Raw genomic sequence first — 19,020 nt, 5'->3', positions numbered from 1 at the left:
AGACAACATAGTAAACACTGAAATTACCATATGCCAGACACTAAGTTCTACACATATACTTTCTCATTCACAAATAAGATTTCAGAGCTTGATAAACATATGAAAAAAATGTAACAGTATTATGATAGAAAGTGAAAAAAGGGGCTACTTTGCATAGAAAGGTCAGGGAAGGCCCCTCCAAGGGGGTGACATTTGAGCTGAGACTTGACAGAGAAGGAAGAACCAGCCATGGTAAGAGATGGGGAAAGGTGTTCTAGGTAGAAGGAATGGCACATACAAAGGCCGCAAGGTAAGCACAAGCTTGGCATGTCAGAGGGGAAAAAAGTAGCTGCCATGGCTAAACTGCAGTGAGTGTATGGGGTAAGGTAGGACCCAGTAGTACCCAGAGAAGGAGGCAGACAGAAGACCTCTTACAATTCTGAGGTGCTCAAATCAGGTTGGCCCGACCCAACCCAGGACATCCGGGCCCAACTCACAAGGAGCACTGGGGGTAAGGGTATGAGTCAGACCCCACAGCTTCCTGGGGCCCCAAAGGACCTGGTGTGGGCATAGGGGCAGGCACCAACCCTCAGCATGAATGCCACGCGATATCCATGGGACAGCTATGGGTGGGGGAAAACAGGGTCACAAAAGTATGTAGAACACAGGACACTCACGACTACAGCTTCCAGAGGGACATGATCAAGTACTTCCATGAAGTGCCAGTCCTTGATCACATTATTTTCCCAGGGCACAGCCAGGACAGAAGCCTTGGTCAGTGAAAAGGGAACACGACTTAGAGTTCAAGAATTACTAGTCTTGTCTACGGCCATGCCACCCCTCAACAAGCCCGATCCCATCTGATCTTGGAAGCTAAGGGGGGTCGGACCTGGTTAGTACTTGGATGGAAGACCAGGTGCTGTAAGTGTAAAAAAGAAATTTAAAAATAAGGGATTACAAGGTGACAAGGTCCTTGCGATCTGTGAGGTCAACCAAGGGTTGCCTCACCTAAAAAAAAAAAAGAAAAAAAAAAGGAATTACTAGTCTTGGGTAAGTCTTAACCTTTTGGGGCCTCAGCTTCCTCACTGAATATTAAGACTACTAACAGTGACAATCTCCTTGGGTTGTTGAAAAGATTAAATGAGATACTGAATGTAAAGCACTGTGCCTGGCACATAGTGGGTGCTTGTAAATATAAGCTGTTATTATTACCATCACTGGTTTTTTCACTGCTCTCTGTTCTCTACTATAAAATAGAGATATTAATACAATATCATGGATTGCCACGAGTTTGTACTAAAAAATATTCCAGGCTCCTAATGCAATATCCATTACCAGGAATAAAAAAATTTTGAGAGTCCCCTTTCCTGACCTCTCATCAGATGCCGAATTCCCCTCTACAATACCCCACTGTTTAGAAAGTGAGTAAGTGCTGCTTAAATTCCATTTTGACTATACTGTGAAATAAAAATGATGCATTAGGAATCCACAGATTTCGCTGCACTGTCATTCTGCAAGGAGGTGGAGATGGATGTTTTTGATTCTTCTGCATCATCCACGAAAGTCCCGCCCCTCAACCAAAACGCAATCTCTCACCCTGTATGTAGCTCAAAATTCTCACCCACTCCCATACACACAATTAATGGGTGTATAATGCCATTGCTTCCATACACATCACACACACACGTACACAAATGTTCTACCGTGGAAAAGTCATCCATACGTAAAATCTCTACACCCAAAATCACTCCCAGAAATTCACTACAGCTACCCTGCATATGCACACAAATGTCTCCAACACTGCATATATATATATATTCAACAGAAAGAATGGAACAAGAACTCTGAAGCCAAATGCCAGCTTTCGAATCCTGACTTTGCAATTCGTTAACTGTGTGACCCCAGCCTCAGTTTCCTAAACTGCAAAATGAGAAAGATAATGCTACTCATTTCGAGGATGGATGTGACATATTAAATGAGTTTAACATATGTAGAGGGGGTTAAGATCGGCGCTTGGAAAGCTCCCAATAAATTACTTAACTCTTCATTACAAGTGCACACTGCTTCCAAAACTGGTCTCCCACACTGTAAACAGACCCACACGCCCGCACACTCCCCCACCTGGCTGGTACACACCGCCCACACGCCCCGCACCCAGCCGCCAGCACGGGTTCCAGACGCTCTCACCCGCGCAATGCGCACGCGCACCCACCCTCCGCTCCCGGCAGGGATTCCCCACGCAGTCCGACCCCAGCCGCCCCGGCAGGCGCCCCGCGCCCTGCGACCTCGCACGCGGGAGCCCAAGAGCCCTGGAGCCCAGGCCACCTGGCCGGTCCTGACCTCCCACCCCACGCCCAGTCACTGCCGAAGCTCTGAACGGCCCGGTCCAGGATTCCCTTCCTCCCGCTCCATCCTCGCTTCAGCCTGGCCGGCTTACCCGAGGGTGAGGCCCTGGGGGCACGGTTCCCCACTCTCTGCGTCCAGCCTTGGGTCCGGGGACGAGCTAGCTAGCGGCCCAGGCCAGGCTCTGGCTCCGCAGCACTCCACCGGCTCCCGGCACTGGGTCGGGACGAGGAAGTGCTGGGGGCCGGGCCGCCCAACCCCTGGGAAAGTCCCGGACGATTGACAGGCCGCTGGTTCAATCGCGCCGCGTTCTCTGGGCGTGCCCGTGGCCGCCGGGGTGGGACGAACGAGGTAAACAGCTGGAGAGCTGGCCTAGTGGACGCGGGTATCCCGTCCTGGGTCTAAGCCGCTCCTCGCGGCACTCCATGCCCCGGAAGCCCCGGGTACCGGAATGAGGCTGCGGCCACCGTGAAAACCGGAACTTCAGGGCGAAGACAAGCCACAGAGCCCACTCCTTCTTGGTGCGGAGGGGAACCCAGGCCAGAGCAGGGAAGGAACTTGCCAGAAGGCACGTAGGCCTTTGGAGCTAACGCAGAGCTAGATAGAGCTCAGGGCCCCAGAGTTCGGTCCGGGCCCTCCCGGACTTCTTAGCAGAGCTCGTAGAAATTGCGAGCTGCATGGACCCCTCAGGAATCTTATTGTTATCGCTAACATTTACTGCTCCAGACACTGTAAACACTTTGCATGCTTTAATTTACACAGCCACCCTCCTGAGATGGGTTTTATCCCCCGCTTTTTTTTTTTTTTTTTTACCGTAAATAAATATATGAAGCCCAGAGAGGTTAGATAATTCAGTAAGCGACTAACCAAGATTCAAAGCCAGGTGGGCAAATCCAGAGCCGGCCTCCTGCCCTGCCTACCTAGTATACCGTATGTGGGTCAGATCATTCAAATAGGCTGTGGGATTTCCCAGATCCATATGGAACAGTAATTTAGTTTAAGCTGGGAACACTTATTTTTAAGATCGTTTTATTTACAAGAGGGTAAGTTTTAATTTCAAAAAGTATAAGGGCCTAATCTTGGAAAAAAGGACAGCTCTTTAAGTCGGGTAAATATGTCTTTGTGAAAAACCTATCACAAAAAAACTCATTTCACTGACACTGTTGAAAACAGTCATTGACAAGTCTTCATTCTCAAAGGATTTAGGGAGCTATTTCACACAGGCCCTCATTTTACAAAAAGATCTGTCAATCAACTGTGTATGAACACACAAGCACAGGCACGTACACGCACACATACCCTACCCGAGTATATGCTTAATACAAGAATTCTTTCAGGCTTCGTGACATCCTGGGATGCTTTCAGGTGCTTCAAAGGTGTTTCCAAATTCTCAAAGCAATATTAATTCTAGTTCATTTTAATTATGAAAATAAGTATATATGTACCCTGATTTTGAAGAGAGAGAAGGAGCGAGGGATGTGAACACCAAAACTCCATTGAGTGTCGCCAACAGATGAGGGTACAGGGGGATAAGAATCTTTGTGTCAGCAATCCCAAGCATCACTGCTATCTACTGCCTCTGCTCCCCAAACCGGTTTTCTTCCTGCTCTTGGTACCTCCCAGATTGCCTCTTCCTGGATTGCTTTATTCCTAATCCCAACTCAAATCTTCTCGTGAACACTGACATTTACTTTAAAAAAAAAAAAAGAAGGGTCCTCAACTATTTGCATTTTGTTTCCAGTCTATTTCAGCTGTTTTTATAAAATGTCTAATCTCAGAGACTTACGCAAATAGTTTCATTCCCAGATGAACCGTGTGGGCTTTTTGGACAGTGCTCTAGTTTGACCTAAAAAGGTCACAGTCATTTTTTTGCCTGATATTCTTTTTTTGGGTAATTTTTCTTAAGAATTACAATTCATCTCTTCAAAGTTATAACCACATCCACCCCTCTCATCCTTTTAAGTCTTAATTTGACTTCAGAACATCCACCATGTTAGAGACCATTGATAACACTCCGTTATTTGACAGGTAGGTAAACTGAGGCTTCGGTGTTGTAGAAGACTTGTTCAAGGCCACACACATTGAGTGAGGCAACCAGGGGTGGAACCCAGGACCTCGGCTCCCAGACCTGTGTGCTCTTTCCACTGCACCGGATTGTCTTTTACAACGTCACGATTTTTCTTGCTTTCTTTTTTTTCCCTCTCTTTAATCCTCGCCTCCCTCCCCCCCCCCACCCCCATTCCACCCCTGAACTATAGATGTTGCTGTTTCCCCTCAAGAACTGGATTTCTGAAGGCAGGGTGTCTCCTCCCACATGCTCTTGGGGCTGCACTTGGGGGGCCTGGCGCACCTAGGGGATGGTCTGTGGCTTTACCTGGGGTGCAAACCCAGGATCGTCTGCACGTAAAGAAGATGTGCTAACCACACTATGGAGCCACCCCCTTTTTCTTACTTTCTTACAGAAATTTAGCAGTACTCATTATGAGCACAAGCTATGGATCTAACTAATGGGGTTCTAACCCCTTCTCAACCACTTCCTACCTGGGTGGCCTCTCTAAGCCTCAGCACTTCCCTGAAAAATGGAGATAGTAATTGTACCTACCCCTGAGGTGATCATGAGGACAAATGAGATAATGCGAATAAAGCCCAAAGCTTGGCACACAGAAGGCATTTGAGAAACAATGCATTGGGTAGAACTTCACGGTTAAACCCAGGAATAGTCTCCCAGGTTCCATACCACCATCCATATCCACTATGGGACCCTAGACTCTGGGGGCCTGGCAGGGTGGGGAAACAACAGGCCCTGTAGCCTGTCGCCCCCTATTCCCCCCAGATATGGAAGGTGATTTCCAAGCCAGGAAACTGGGCCCGATGCTGGGAGGTGAGTGACTCAGGCAGCTGGGAACCTCTTGTTCTTCCAGAGTGACAACAACCACCTGCACAAAGCCCCACCTGGGAGGAGAATCAAAAGGCCTGTGTTTTGTTTTACTGTTTTGTTTGAGCGCATGCAGCTTCCCACTCTCCTTTCTGCCATTCTCTCCGAAGTCAGACCTAAATCCATATTTTAGGGAAATAAAAAACATACCCCCAAACCCACCTAAAACTGAGCTCTAAATCAAGAGCCTAAAGAGAAGTGGAGGCTGCATATTAAAAACTATTAAAAGGTAACATTTGTGGAGTATTAGCTGTGTGCTAGGCCTACATTTTTACATAATATATCTCCCAACCACCCTCTGAGGTCAAGACCATTATCATCCCCATTTCACAGATGAAACTAGGGCTTGGAGGTGTTCTCTAACTTGCAAAGGTCTTATACAACAACAGGTAACAGGAGCAGGAAGATCCAGGCTCCTAAACTCTCAATGCTCTTAAACATCGTACTATGTAGTCTTGCCAGCTAGCAAGGGTTGTTAAGGATCAAATGCAGCCATTTTCCTATAGGAAGGGAGGGCCAGAGAGGGACAGGGGTACCCTGGAGGTCTTACAGAGAGGTTACCGTTAGCACTTGGGACTACAACCCGAGTCTCCTGCTTCCAGAGCAGTGCTAGCCCCACCTGTCCCACCAACAGAAAGACGAGCTTCTAAAGCAAACAAGTACATGTGTCACTCCAGTATATGAATTAGTGAGTTGGGCCCTTGGCTGGGGAGGTGTCAGTGAAACAGGGGGAGCAGCTGATGAACAAGGAAGAGAGCAATTCTGGATCTGGGTCCCAGTCTCTGTCTTCATAGCCCGAGGCGGTCTCGGGACCGTAAAGCCCCGCTGTGGATTCTAGGTGCTTTTTGGTACTGGGTGTGTGTGTATATGAGAGAGATTTCAGTGATAGTTAAATGAGAAATGCATGTCAAGCACATGATATTGACTAAAGTTGTGCTGGGGAATTGCATTTTTTTTTTTTTTTTTTTTTTTTTGGTAAGACATAAATAAGTGAATCCCTGCTTCCCACCCTCAGCCCTAGAAGGCATTTTTAATTCTCTGCCTGAGGACATAGATAGGACCCCCGGTAAGATAGCCCTAACCTTGCATTCGTTCAGTACCCTAAGGTGAACTAAACCATATCATATCTACCATTGCCTCTCCTCCAAGTGACAAAACCTGCAAGGGTTAGGGTGTGGACTCTGAAGTCAGGCAGAGCTGGGCTGATCACAGCCCTGCCACTTACCCCTCGTGATTGCTTTCTGCCTGTCCCCTTATCCATGAGGTTAGAACAGTGCCCAATGCACGGGTGAAGTGAATGAAGTACCATCAGTGAAAGGCAGCAAGGATAATTATGACCATCAGCCCTAGAGGGTGGGCAGGGATGTCTCTCCTTTTTCCAGTGAGGACTCCAGGGCCTAGAGCCGTGGAGAAACTTGCCCTAGACCTCACAAGGTGTGTTCTCAGAAGTGCCAGGCCTAGAAGGCATTTCTCCTGATTTTTTTCTCCAGGGTCTGTCCTGTTTTCCTCTTTCTCCATCCCAACTGTTTCCCTTGCATCGCTGGACCTGTTACTCGAGGGTTTCTAGGGCATCACTGGAGGAGAGAGAAGGACAAAGTGACACTGGGGGAAATTCCCGGCCTTGTAGCCTACGTGGCCTAACCAGGCCCCTCCCACAGTTCCTAGGAGCCCCAGGCCTCCGCTCCTCCAGCTCCTCTCCCTCTGGCTTCTTGTCTCCAGGTCAGGGTATCAAGCCCCATCTGGGTTTGGGTCCAAGCTTGCCCCTTGTCATCCTCCTGGAAGTAGGAAGAGGTCAGCTGGGCCCAGCCCAGTCCAGCCCAGGCCCTGAGGGAGGCAGGCCCACGGGAACCAGAATGTCTCCTAACCCTGGAAAGCCCTCACAGGGCCTGAGAGCAATCTTCCTCTAGCCTCGCCCCAGGTCTTCTGCTTCCTCTTCCAGGACCCCTCCTGCTTCTCCCTCCATTCTTCTCTAGCCCAGGCGCCACTGTGACCGTGACTTGGCCTTCGCTCCTTGCCGCTGCTTGCCAGGGACTTCCCTGGGCTGGGCCTCTGACCTGCTTTGGAAAACCTGGACTGTTTGTGATCAAAGAGGAGGCCGCATCACCACTGTCTGTCAGCCTTTCACCCACTCCTAGTGCCTCGGGCTCCCTGTTAAAGGTTCAACCACAGAAAGGTCCAGCTGCCTCAGAAGTAAACAGGTGGGGAACACTCCAGAGATCCACCTGCTCTAGTGTTAAGGAGGGTCCCAGCCTTCCGTCCCCAAGGAAGGTGGTGAGGGACTCCCATCTGGTCGCTTCCTGTCTAGGTTTCGATTGCTAAGGTGCCCAACACATACGCACACACTCCCCCTCACACATACACTCACTCATACGATGACCCAGACACTGACAGACACACTCATACTCTCCCTCACACATCAATACACACAATACACACACGCTCACGTAATGACCCAGACCCGGACACACACACAAACATAGAAACATGCTCACACACTTTCGTTCACACGAACATACACACATACCCCTCAGTAGATCTGACACACACTGACAAACATAGGTACACGGTCTCACACACACACACAAACATCTGTGTTCATACTTATGAATCTACTCCCTTTTCTTGGAGAAAGGATAAGGCAATAACAGACCTTTCTTTTCCTTCCCTTTGGAAAAACCAGTAGCGACTAGAGAGAAAAGACTGGTTGAGGAGGCAGGGCAAGAAGAGTGGGGCAGGAAGAGGAAATAAATGGAGAGAGAGAAGCAAGAGGAGAACGAGGCCAGGCGAGGAGGTCGAGAGGCCCAGAGCCCAAGCCCTGAGATGGGAAGAGGGAGCTGGGCCGGGAGCAGCCAACCCCAGCCGGCAGGGAAGCTCAGGCCAGGTGGCTTTTGGCCCAGAGTTGGGAGGGTCTGGTGGCCCCAGCACCCAAGCCCTTTCTCTTGTCCTGGCTCACCACCCCCAGGCTGGGTCACTCACCTGGGGAAGGGCAGAAGACGGACGGTGTGTGTGGCAGGGGCTGGCGGCCCTGTGAAGGCTCCTCAGCTCACTGTCCTTCTGCAGGAAGGAGGCTGGGCTGGGCTGACTTTTAGGCAGGAGGGGAATTCCCCGAGATGGAGGAGCTAGGCAGCCACACAAGGCCCAGCTGAGGCCCCTTCCCGCCCCCTGGCAGAACACAGGGCCCTTCTTTGTCAGTCCCCACCTGTCACTTCCCAGACTGGATGTCGCTTGCTGTGAATTCCAGGGAAAGAGAAAGGCTCTGGGGAAGAACTGGAAGCCCGCTGATCCTGTAGCTGGTCTGGGAATTGGCACAGGGGCAGAGGCAACCTGGCCTGCCCACCCTGCCCCACCCCCAGCTTCTCCCAAGGGTCTCTATTTCCTCCTTTGCCTAAGGTGGGGGATTCCAGTGCCCACAACCCTGAGGAAATCGCCAGATTCCCAGCCCACATCTGCCTGCCTCCCATTCTATCTCATCTGTTTCCACTTAGTCTCTATGGATTCTCCACAGGGAAGGAAGAGCTTACTCCTTTCTTCTGCGCTGAGTCTCATTCAGAGGTCGAGTGGGTTTTACAGACCTACCCACCAAGGAGCAGCCTAGCTCTGCTAACCAGCTGGTGCTCCTGAGCCTCGCTGCCCCATCCTGAGCCCCAGTGATGGGGATGAGTCCTGCTTTGCCTACCTCATGCGGAAGTGATTAAAATGTTGGTTTGCGGGACATCCCTTGTAAACTACTGAATACAATCATAAGCTCATTATCTGATGAAAAGATGCTGGTGGAAAGGTTTGGAGGGGGCCCTCTGGATGAGCTGGCCTTTTTCGATCATTCTTGGTTCCAGAGTTTCTTCATTCTTACAGTGTCTTCAGTATTGTAGACCACAAGGATATAGGAATGGACAAGTCCGACCTGTTTCCTATCTACTCAGAACTCATAGACTTTGGGGCTGCCCTATCTAGTACAGTGGCCATTAGCCATTTGTGGCTATTTAAATATAAATTAGTTAAAATGAAATAAAATTAGTAATCCAGTTCCTTGGTAGCACTAGCCACATTTCAAGTGCTCAGTAGCCACATGTGGCCACCGTATTAGACTGCACACATATAAAACATTTCCATCGTTGCAGAAAATTCTGTTGGATAGAAGTGCTCTGGGGGCTGTAGGTAAATTAATAGGTAATTACAATAGAGTGAGGTAGAGATGCTTAGGCAGGAGAAATACAGAGAGCTATTGGGCGCTGGACAAGGGGGCGTCTGCTCAGGTTTTGGGGATCTGGTAAGTCTTCCGAGAGGAAGTGACACCTCAGCTGAGACCTGAAAGCAGCCAAGCAAGTGTATTCTGGAAGCGTTTTCTCAGCAAAGAGAATAGACTACACAAAGAGAAGAGTACTCTCTGGGAACTGAAAATTGTTCACTCTGAGTGGAGCACGGAGTTTGAGGCAGGAAGGGGGAAGGTAACGGAGGTAGACCTGGAGAAATAAGCAGGCAAGGACACGAGGGGCCACAGTTAGCCCTGGGTGGGGGGTCGTGAAGGAAGGGGGAGAGTCCATTGCATCCAGTCCTCAGCTGCTTCTGTGCCCTTGAGATTGAGATTCCGTGGGGAACGCGCAAGAGATCTGCTCCAATGGCCTCAGTTTACAGATGAGGAAGTGAAGGCCAGACAGAGGAAGTGACTTTCCAAGTGAGTAAATGGAGGGACTTCCTGACTCCTAATCCAGTGCTCTTTCCCACACCACCCTCAGTCCTTTGGTTGCAATTGCCACTTCTAAAATGTTCAATAGCCCCAAGCGGCAAGCAGCTACCATACCAGACCGTGTAGATATTTCCATCATCGCAGTAAGTTCTATAAGGCTAATGGCACTAAGGAGAGAATATGATTCCCTCCACGTAAATCTCTTCCTCTGCTGGGATTAAAATACACCTTCTCATACCCACACTGTCAGGTGCAGACCTTCCCTCACCTGTGTCCCCAGCAGCTCAGAAGCAGGCATTTGGGCTGGTGGCAGGACTCAGCATCAGAGACAGAAATCTTGTCCCTGGCTACCTTTATGAAGCCTCCTGGTGACCTTTATGAGCCAGAGCCTTCCATGAAATTGGAGAAATGGAGTTTCAGATTTCTCATCAGTAGGATGTGTCATTTAGCCCTGATGTTTCTAGATTGCCACATTCGCTCTATACATGATGTTTTCTTCTCAGAGACCACGATAATCACAGACCCTCAGTGAGTCCACGAAGCCCTACTTGGATCGATTTCTGCTCACGGAGTCTTAAATGGCAGAGGGACCTTGAAGGGCAAAGGAGACTAAGGGAGCTGGACCCACATGAGCTGGGATCTCGTTAGGAACTCTCGGCTTGCACATCCTGGAGGAAGATTAGCACTGGGTTTCTTTCCCTGCCAAAATGCTGAGAGCCATCGGCTTCTCCCACTTTCTCTCCTACCTCTTCCTTCTTCCAGCCATGAATTCCCTGACACTGTCTTCCCTGTTCAGGCCATGGGATAGACATCGAGGAAGAAGAGGCCCTTCGACTGGACATCAGAAAAGCTGAGTCTGAATCCTCATTCTGCCGTGTTATCCCAGGCAAGTTATTTTCCCTCTCTGATCCTCAGCTTTCTCTACTGTGAGAATGTAAAAAAATCAGACTAGATAATCACTAAGGGACCTTCCATTCTGACACCGTGAAGAAGTCCAAAAGTTCAGAGGAAAGAGAAATCAGGGCGGGCCAAGATGATCAGGAAATAATAACACTAATAGCTAATATTTAAGATTACCATGTATCAGGAATGGCACTGAGTACTCTTAGATGAATTATCACATGCATTCCTCATCAGAGCCCTAGGACATTGGTACTACTATGTTACAGACGAGGAATCGAGGCTCATAGTGGTTTAAGCCAACAGCTAAAAAAGTAGCACGGCTGGAGTTTAAACTCAGGTATTATCTTCAGAGCTCACTTGGAGATGGGGGCTGCTGGACCTCAAAAGATGGATGAAATTTGGATATATATGGGCAAACTCTCTTAGGCCCATTGACACTTAATTATCCAGCCGTACCTCTCCCACCCTGACATCTCTGGTCTTGTTGATGTCGTGGGAACAGCACTGGGCCAGTCTCACAATAGTTAATCAATCAACATTTATTTATTGAATGAATGGATTTGACCCTGTGGGTTTCCTGATTTATCAGTTCCATTCAAAGCTCTCAAGGAATGGGGACTCCTCATGTGATTAGGACCCATCCCAGGATTTGGGGCAGATTTCTGGGTCCCACCACAGACCTAAGAGATGAGACTCTCTGGGGGATGGGCCCTAGGGGCAGCATTTTTAATTACTTCCCAGGTATAATCTTAGTATTTAGTAGAGTTTGAGAAGCCCAGGCTCCCCAGGTTGGGTCTTTCAACCCCAAAGAGAGAAGTATCTGCTCAAAGACAGGCAGCCAAGGAGAACTCACTGTCGTGAACCATTAGGAGGTACCAAGCTAGTACTTCCTGGGTCCCCCAAGCATCTGATCCATGACTTGCCAAAACACTTGGAGTCTCCAAGCACCTGCTAGGTACCACGCCCATTGTCATTCCTGACTCACCGTGTGACCTCAGCAGAAGTTTCCTCCCTCTATCCCACACCTTCCTCATCTGTGTAAGGGGATCAATTCCCTTTGCCCATCTATAACCCCGGGAATGGCTTTCTGCCTAGAAGGGGTGCCCATTAGGATAATTTCATAAAGAATATCCTAGGTCAGGGCTTCATTGGTTCTAGTTGTCCATCGGAATCAGAATCATCTGATCCATTTGATCTTCAGTGGGGACTTGGGTCAGTGGTTTTCAGTTCTGGCTGCACACTAGAATCATCTGGGGAGCTTTGTAAAGATATGGATGCGCAGGACCTACCCCAGACTAATTACATCAGATTAGTAGGGGTGTGTGGGACAGGACTAGTACTTAAAAAGCACCCACCCTAGGTGATTGAAAGCGGTGACCCCTGCTCTTGAAACTGGCATTCTCACAGTTGGTTCTGACGCGGGTGGTCTCAGGACCTTACTGTTTCTTGGGGCACTGTGGCCTTGCCCAGCCTGTTCCCCTTTTTGTACCACGGCAGGTGCCTTCTCAGTACCAGCATCAGAGACCGTGGGGACAATAGATTATAGAATCTGGAGACAACAGAGCTCTATTCCACTTTCTGGGTGTCACAAAACATACATGATGGATGTGAAAAGAAAAATTAAATCTCAAACCAAGTCACTATGAGGAGAGATAATTCCGAGATGTGTAATTCTGTCAGCATCTGAAAAATGGAATTCAGGGGTGGGCTTTGTGAAATCGCGCTTCCCAAGGAACCAGATATGAGGCATTATGTTGCAAAATTCTTGTCAAAGGAAGATGATCCAAGAACAAATGTTGCAAGACTGTGCTGCTAAAGGAAGTGGCTTCTTAGCCCATTAGATCTGGAACGAAGCTTAGGAATTATTTGAACAAACCCTGTGGTTGGACAGAAGAGAAAACTAAGGCCAAGGGAGGGTCAGGCAGAGAGCTGTTGATGAGCTCGCATCACAGTCCAGGCTTCCAGACCACGTGCTGCCGATTGCCCTTCTCTCTATTCATCAAGTATTTACCACTTCCGTTTTTGCTCCGAGGCCCCAGCTCACCCTCTCCACTCACATTCTTTCAGACAGTACCCGACATCAAGGATGGGACCAAATCTGTGAACCTGGATCTGCACCTGCCAAATGACAGGAGCCAAAGCCGGCAGGAGGCTGGGGCATGCTGGAGAGGAAGGAGCAGTGTCTGATGATGTGGCCTGACCTCAGAAAGGAAGCCTGGTCACCAGGGGGAATTTCCCCGGGTGAGGTCTCATGTCTATGCAAATATTGTACTCCAATTAACCTGGACCCCAGGATGGGACAGGGGAGCAGGGAGAGAGGACATTGGGAGAGGCGAGGAAGCGGGGAAGGCAAGGCACACGGTCTGAACCTTCCAGGCTCCCAGACATTGTGCCAGGCTCCTCGAATGTAATCTCATTTTGTCCCTGAAACATCTTTCTAAATAGGAAAGTTGGGAGCCTGCGGCTGGTGAGGGGAGGGTACATTTGCCCCAGGGACAAATGTACATTCCAACCTCAAGGGGAGACCAAGGGAAGAAGCAATGATGATGATGAATTTGGTGATGCTGCTGCTGGTGACAAGGATGACAGTAATGGGGCCTGAGTCCGAGAAGTCTAACAAAGTTTCATTTTAGGTTTCCATCTCACTCACTGGGGAGTTTTATCCTGGGAACAGCTAAAAGGCATAGCATGGGGAGGCAGTGACCTTGACTCCCTTTGGGCAAATCCCAGTGCTCAGAATGGTAGGGGACATGGCAGCGGGCGTGGTTAACCCTTTCATCACCAGCGTCTAGAACATTCCTGGAAAAGTGAATGAAACGGGAACAATGCTTTTGAAGGAAGACATCTCTCTCCTGCCTCTTTATATTTCACTCGCTTTGAGCCTCACTATCACCAAGAAGCCTTCCCCAAGGACACTGCCCCCTCCCACTTACCGCCTGGTTCCCCAGGGAGCTAGAGGGTCTTGCCTCCCCAGAGCAGGGCAGCAAGTAGGACCAGAGCTCACGTCAGGGCAGTCAGGCGCCAAACCTGCCCTCCGCGGGGCCTGGGTTTTTTCTCCTGCTATGGTAGAAAAGACCCAAGAACAGGCAGCCTCCGATTTTCTGGAGTTGTGTGCTGCAAGGAAGGCTGTGTGCCAAGAAAAGTGTGAGTGTGAAAAGCGAGTTTAGGTACTTGTATGAGACAGTCCCTGCGAGGCCAGTAGCATGTATATGGGCAACTATGTCTGTATTTGTTTGTTACCGGCAGTGTATTTGTGGTCCTAATCATTCGATTTTTCTCTATGTGGTCTACAGCGTGTGTTTCTGATTCTGGGTGCACACAGTGTGTGTCCCTTTGGGTGTGACTGGCAGTGATTTGGAATCCTGCGTGTGATTAGTAGTATTTATGGGCTTTGAGTGGATACAATATGTGGGAAAGTGGGAATGGAAATTGCTGGGCCAGCACAGGCTTAGGGTCATTATGTCCATCCTCTACCTTCCCTGTTCAACTATCAGGCCCTCCCGTCCCTCCCATGGCTATCTCTAGGTCAAGGTCCATGGCCATGTCAATGGGGTAGCCAGTAGGAGGTTCTAACCGCAGTTGGCAGCACAATAGTGGGGTTGGCTGGGAGGAAGGGGTGGGGCCATCCCACAGAGGGAAATGTATGTTCTGGAAACTGCTGTGACAGCTGGACTTGGGGGAAGGGCTCATTCCTGGATGACTCTGGTCTGGGGCTTCCTCAGTCCATACCTAGCTGAGAGGACAGTGGGATAGCGGGCATCCGGGGCCTTTGGCCTCACATCCTGCCTTTAAAAGCACTTCCTGCCCCTGGGTTCCTAGGTAACAATTCCTGGCTTTGCCCCTGCCTCCCTCTCATTTTCCACAGCTGCTCAGACAGTTCCCTTGCTTTCTTGCTCCCTCTCCCTGTTTCTTTTCTCCGTTTCTGCTTCCTTCACTCTAGCTCAGGGCTTCATCCCTCCACACCCAGGGAATAACTGCAAGTCTGCCCAATGGTCTCCCAGTCACTGGCCCCCAAAGGCCATCTCTAAAGGCCATCTCTAATCACACTTCTCTGGTCCCTAGCACATTCAGGAGCTGGCCAGGACCTGGAGCGGTGAAGTCCACACCCCAGCCTGTACTCTCCATGTCCTTCCCAGATGGGGTCACACTGGGCGTGGGGCCCAAGGCCCCAGCGACACTTACTATTGCCTCTATTTCCCACCTCTGTGCCCTTGCTCAAGCTGTTGCCTCTGCCTGGAACTCCCTCTGCCTTTAATCTTTGACTGTTGAAAGCACATCTAACCCTTTCTTATGAGGCGCCTCTCACATGCTCCTTTCCAGGGAGCCGTTCTCAGGTCTCTCTGTGGTTAATCTGTGGCCTCTGCACTTGATACCACTTGCTACCATCGCGTGGTTGAATTTTGCTAATAATCTTCTTTCCCCACTTAGCTCTCTGAGGGTCAGTGGCACGGCGTTGGGACTCGGTGGTCATCAGAGGCCGTTGAAGAGACTCCCCAACTCTGTCTTTCTCCTCTACGAAATGGAATAGGGCCTATTTGTTAATAATGAAGAGCTGATACTTACTGAGTCCTTCCTATGTCCTGAACGATGATATGAATGTATTACTTTAATCTTAACAACAGTCCTGTGAGATAGAAACCTTTGTCATTCCCATTTTACAGATGATGAAATCTAGGCAGAGAGGCCACAGGACTTGTCTACTGTGGAGTGGTTGACTGGGATTTGAGGCCAGCCTGCGCATCCCTGTAAATGCAACCACTGGGTTCTCAATAAGAATTTCCCACTTGCCTAACTCCAGCCGTAAAGTGGGAAAGTCTGCCTTGAGAGACCTGAGGTCGGAGGGGAGTGGAGAGAGGCTGTGTGAACACTGATTTACCGCTCTGGGTTCTGAAATCCGGGTTGGGCAACTTGCTACTTCTCCCTCCCATCTCAGCTCAGTCTGGCTTCTGTCTTCAAGCGAAAGAGGATGTGTCCACAGAGGGAGCAGAGCAGGAGTCAGGAGACGCAGACGCTCGTCACGGATCTAGTTCTTACTAAAGCCATGGTCATGTTCCCGTTCTCTGGGCTTCAGTCTCCAAACTTAGGAAACAGGACGGTTGGTATGGATGATCTCTATGACCATTTCCAGCTCAGTCACCCAACCCATGTGTTGTCTGTATCTTCATGCAATTTGTATCAATTCACCACTTGAACTCTCGGTTTCCTCATTAGAATGAGGTGATCACCCCGTAGCACTGCAAAGGGAGGAATGGCTATGGAGAAGTTTCTCCCGTGGGATTACACTGGCAGACTGGGGCTCCTAGCAAAGCTGGGGCACAGTAAGTATCAGAGGGTTTCAAATAGCCAGCAGTTCCCACACGGCTCTCCGATGGCAGGAAACGTGACAGTGGCAATTCCCAAACAGCTACTCTTTGCTTGGTTAAAAGGGCAGCCCCCTCCCAGCCAGTCACGTCCTTCAGTCATTTCCTTGTGGCACCGAAGACCAAGGTGGGCACATTCCAGTTCAGGGTTTGCCCTGAAGGGAAAATGCCTCACTCAAGGCTGGAGGGGGGCAGTGAGGAGCTAGAGGGTGACTCTCGGGTGATGAAGCCTCCCCTCAGAGGGGAAGAATGACAAAAGCAGACTGGTCAGGGTATTTATTAAAGCACTGACCCTGGGCCAGGACTGTAGGAGTCCGGCTCTGCCAGCTGCTGAATTGCTCTGACCTTGGGCCAGTTGCTTCCTCTCTGTGGAAGTGACAGTTGTCTTTCTGTAACTGAGAGGGAGGTGAGAATTTTTCAGGGCCCCTTCCACACTTAGAACATTCACAACCATACTTCTTTCCTCCCACTTTGAGACAGCCGTGGTTTGGGCTTCTGCTTTCTCTTTCCTTTTAGTTTTAATTTAGTCTCTACTTCTCTCCCTTGAACTTTGGCCACAGAAGCAATCTCTGGTACGTTGTCACTTAATGTGGTGTTTTAGGGAGCGCTGGGTGGGAGGGACACTCGGATGGAAGCTGAGGACTAGAACCATGACAGTCTGTTTCTATCTTTAGCATCTAGCACACGGCATGGGATATAAGAGGGACTCGGTAAGTATAAGCTGCACGAATGAATGAAAATAAATGAGTGAATGAGGTGCCCTAAGTTTAGTGGCTACTCTTTCCTCTCCCACAGCTCCAAGAAAAAATGTGACACCCGGGTCTCAGGATCTCAGCCTCTAACTGGCCACTGTCCCTTCGTGTTTTATGTAAATGCATGGCTAGACACACACCTTTCCTACCCAAGAAAGGTTTCCCCTGGGTTATAAGATAAAATCCTGACATACAAGTGCTCTACGATTGCATGCCAACTCCCATTTCTAATCTCATCTACCTCATCTCACAAACCCTGAGGGTCCCCCTTCTACTACTAACCAATCCCAGAATGCAACTCACTTTCACTGAAAATTAAGTAAAAACTGAATGTTGAGAGATTAGAACAGTGTCTCATACACCACAAGTGCTCAGTGTGAGCTACCTTCATTCCTGGTTTCTAGGGATTCTAGAAAGTCCTGGCTTCTCCACTTGTGTGTTCCCCTTGGCCTCAAGGGGCTCCCAACTTCTATTCTTTCAGATTCTACCCTCCTTTTTTTTTTCTACTCTCAGCCTATTTTTCCCTCAGTACATATTTTAAAGGAAATTTGCTATATGTCTTTGGATGCCTGTGTGGGCTGCCATTGACCTCTTGAAAACAAAGCTCAGAAAACATCTTGGGATTTACCTCTCGGCTCCTACAATGGGGCCTGGCTCAGGGCAGCTGGTGCCGACAGGTGACTCCAAGTCAGGCAGGCCCTGCTCTGTACTTCCAGGCATCATCACCTCTCTTAGCCTACGATGGCTATGAGCTAAGTAGAACTGGGGGCCCTATTTTACAGATAAGGAAACTGAGGCCCAGAGATGATATGCTCAATCAGTTAATGGCAAAGGTTTGACTCCACAGCTCTTACCCATTTTGTTAAATTTATCTTTTGGTAAGTTATATTAAGTTGGGCAAACACCCCAAAAGCTCAACTGACTCCCATGGGGTTTGGGCGCACAGCCTGGTGGAAGGAAGTGGAGAAGACACAACAGGGTAAACAGTCTTACTTTCAGACTCATTTTGTCAGAGATGAAGAGCGAGCTCTTCAAAACTGTCGGGTCCAACCCTTCACCGTACAAATGAAGAAACGGAGGCCTAGCAATGGAGGCAATGGCTAGTCCAAGGTCACACATTGAAGGAGCAATAAGACCAGACCCAGTATGTCTTCCTACTGCTCACGGTCTCTGCACAGCTACTACAATAAACACACAATGAACCGCCAGCATAGGTCAGGCCAGCCAGGATGGGCAGCAGAGCCCTCTAGCCAGCAGGCACCTTCATGCCACGGTTGCTGGACAATGTTAGAGCCAAGTCTCGGTAGAGGAAGAGCTGGGGGAAGGGAGACAGAGAAACTGCAGTCAGTTCTACTGCTTATCAGTGATCTTCACAAAGTGGAAACTTTCCACGGGCCTCCCCAGATCACGATCGCATCTGGTGCTCTTGAAGAGTTCAAAAAAAGGAAGTTTGGGTTTGGTTGCAATGGATGAAGAGCACACAGAGAAACGTCTAGGCAGCAGAGGGAAGAGGGGAGGGCCAAGACCCAGAGCTTAGACCCTCCTTTGGGATTTCCAGCAAAGAGTATGAAGATGGAACTCACTCCTGGGCAGCATTAACAATCTCAGGCTCCCACGAGGAAAATCTAGGCAGCAGGTTCTAGATCAAAAACAAAGGTCCTCACTGGAAATGTGTTTGTGTGTCTATTTGAAGAGAAAAGAAGTGTAAAAGGAATGATTTGGAGGCACTACGTAGAATGTCAACGTTAGAAGAGAAAGCCAAACCAGGTCTTTTTCCCCCAACTCTCCCATTTTGTAGATAAGAAAATAAGAGACTCAGGGAAAGAAAGAGACTGGCGTAAGGTCAGAAAGCAAGTGTGTAGCTGATGTGAACTTGAACCCAGGTACCTGGACTCCAGGTTCAGCGTCCTATGGCACAAACTGGAGGGATGTGGGTGGTGAAACGGCGACAGGATTGCCAGCCGGCCAGGGGACATTTACCCCTCCCTCCCTCCCTCCCTCCCTCGCCCAGAACTCTCAGCGGCACCTGCCACCATGCCCCACCACTCAAAGCACACACGTCTC

General features: G+C 49.4%; 1 protein-coding gene across 7 annotated transcripts in view; it reads right to left on the bottom strand.

The window, feature by feature from the left end:
- TNIP1 (TNFAIP3 interacting protein 1) overlaps nt 1-8,308 on the bottom strand; it is a 47,077-nt gene extending 38,769 nt beyond the window's left edge. For 4 of the 7 annotated variants that reach the window (XM_016118695.2, XM_016118701.2, XM_016118696.2 and 1 more), the window contains exon 1: nt 2,417-2,755. The gene's annotated coding sequence lies outside the window, so the exon portion shown is untranslated. Of the gene's footprint in view, nt 1-2,416; nt 2,757-8,233 lie in introns of those variants that run through there. The other 3 variants (XM_016118698.2, XM_016118697.2, XM_016118699.2) reach the window with 3 other exon arrangements.
- Between the last annotated feature and the right edge of the window lie 10,712 nt (nt 8,309-19,020).

Source organism: Rousettus aegyptiacus, unplaced genomic scaffold, assembly GCF_014176215.1.
Source record: "Rousettus aegyptiacus isolate mRouAeg1 unplaced genomic scaffold, mRouAeg1.p scaffold_m13_p_7, whole genome shotgun sequence".
Lineage (NCBI taxonomy): Eukaryota > Metazoa > Chordata > Mammalia > Chiroptera > Pteropodidae > Rousettus > Rousettus aegyptiacus.
The sequence above is the reverse complement of the archived record's forward strand: the minus strand, read 5'-3'. Positions and strand labels throughout refer to the sequence as shown.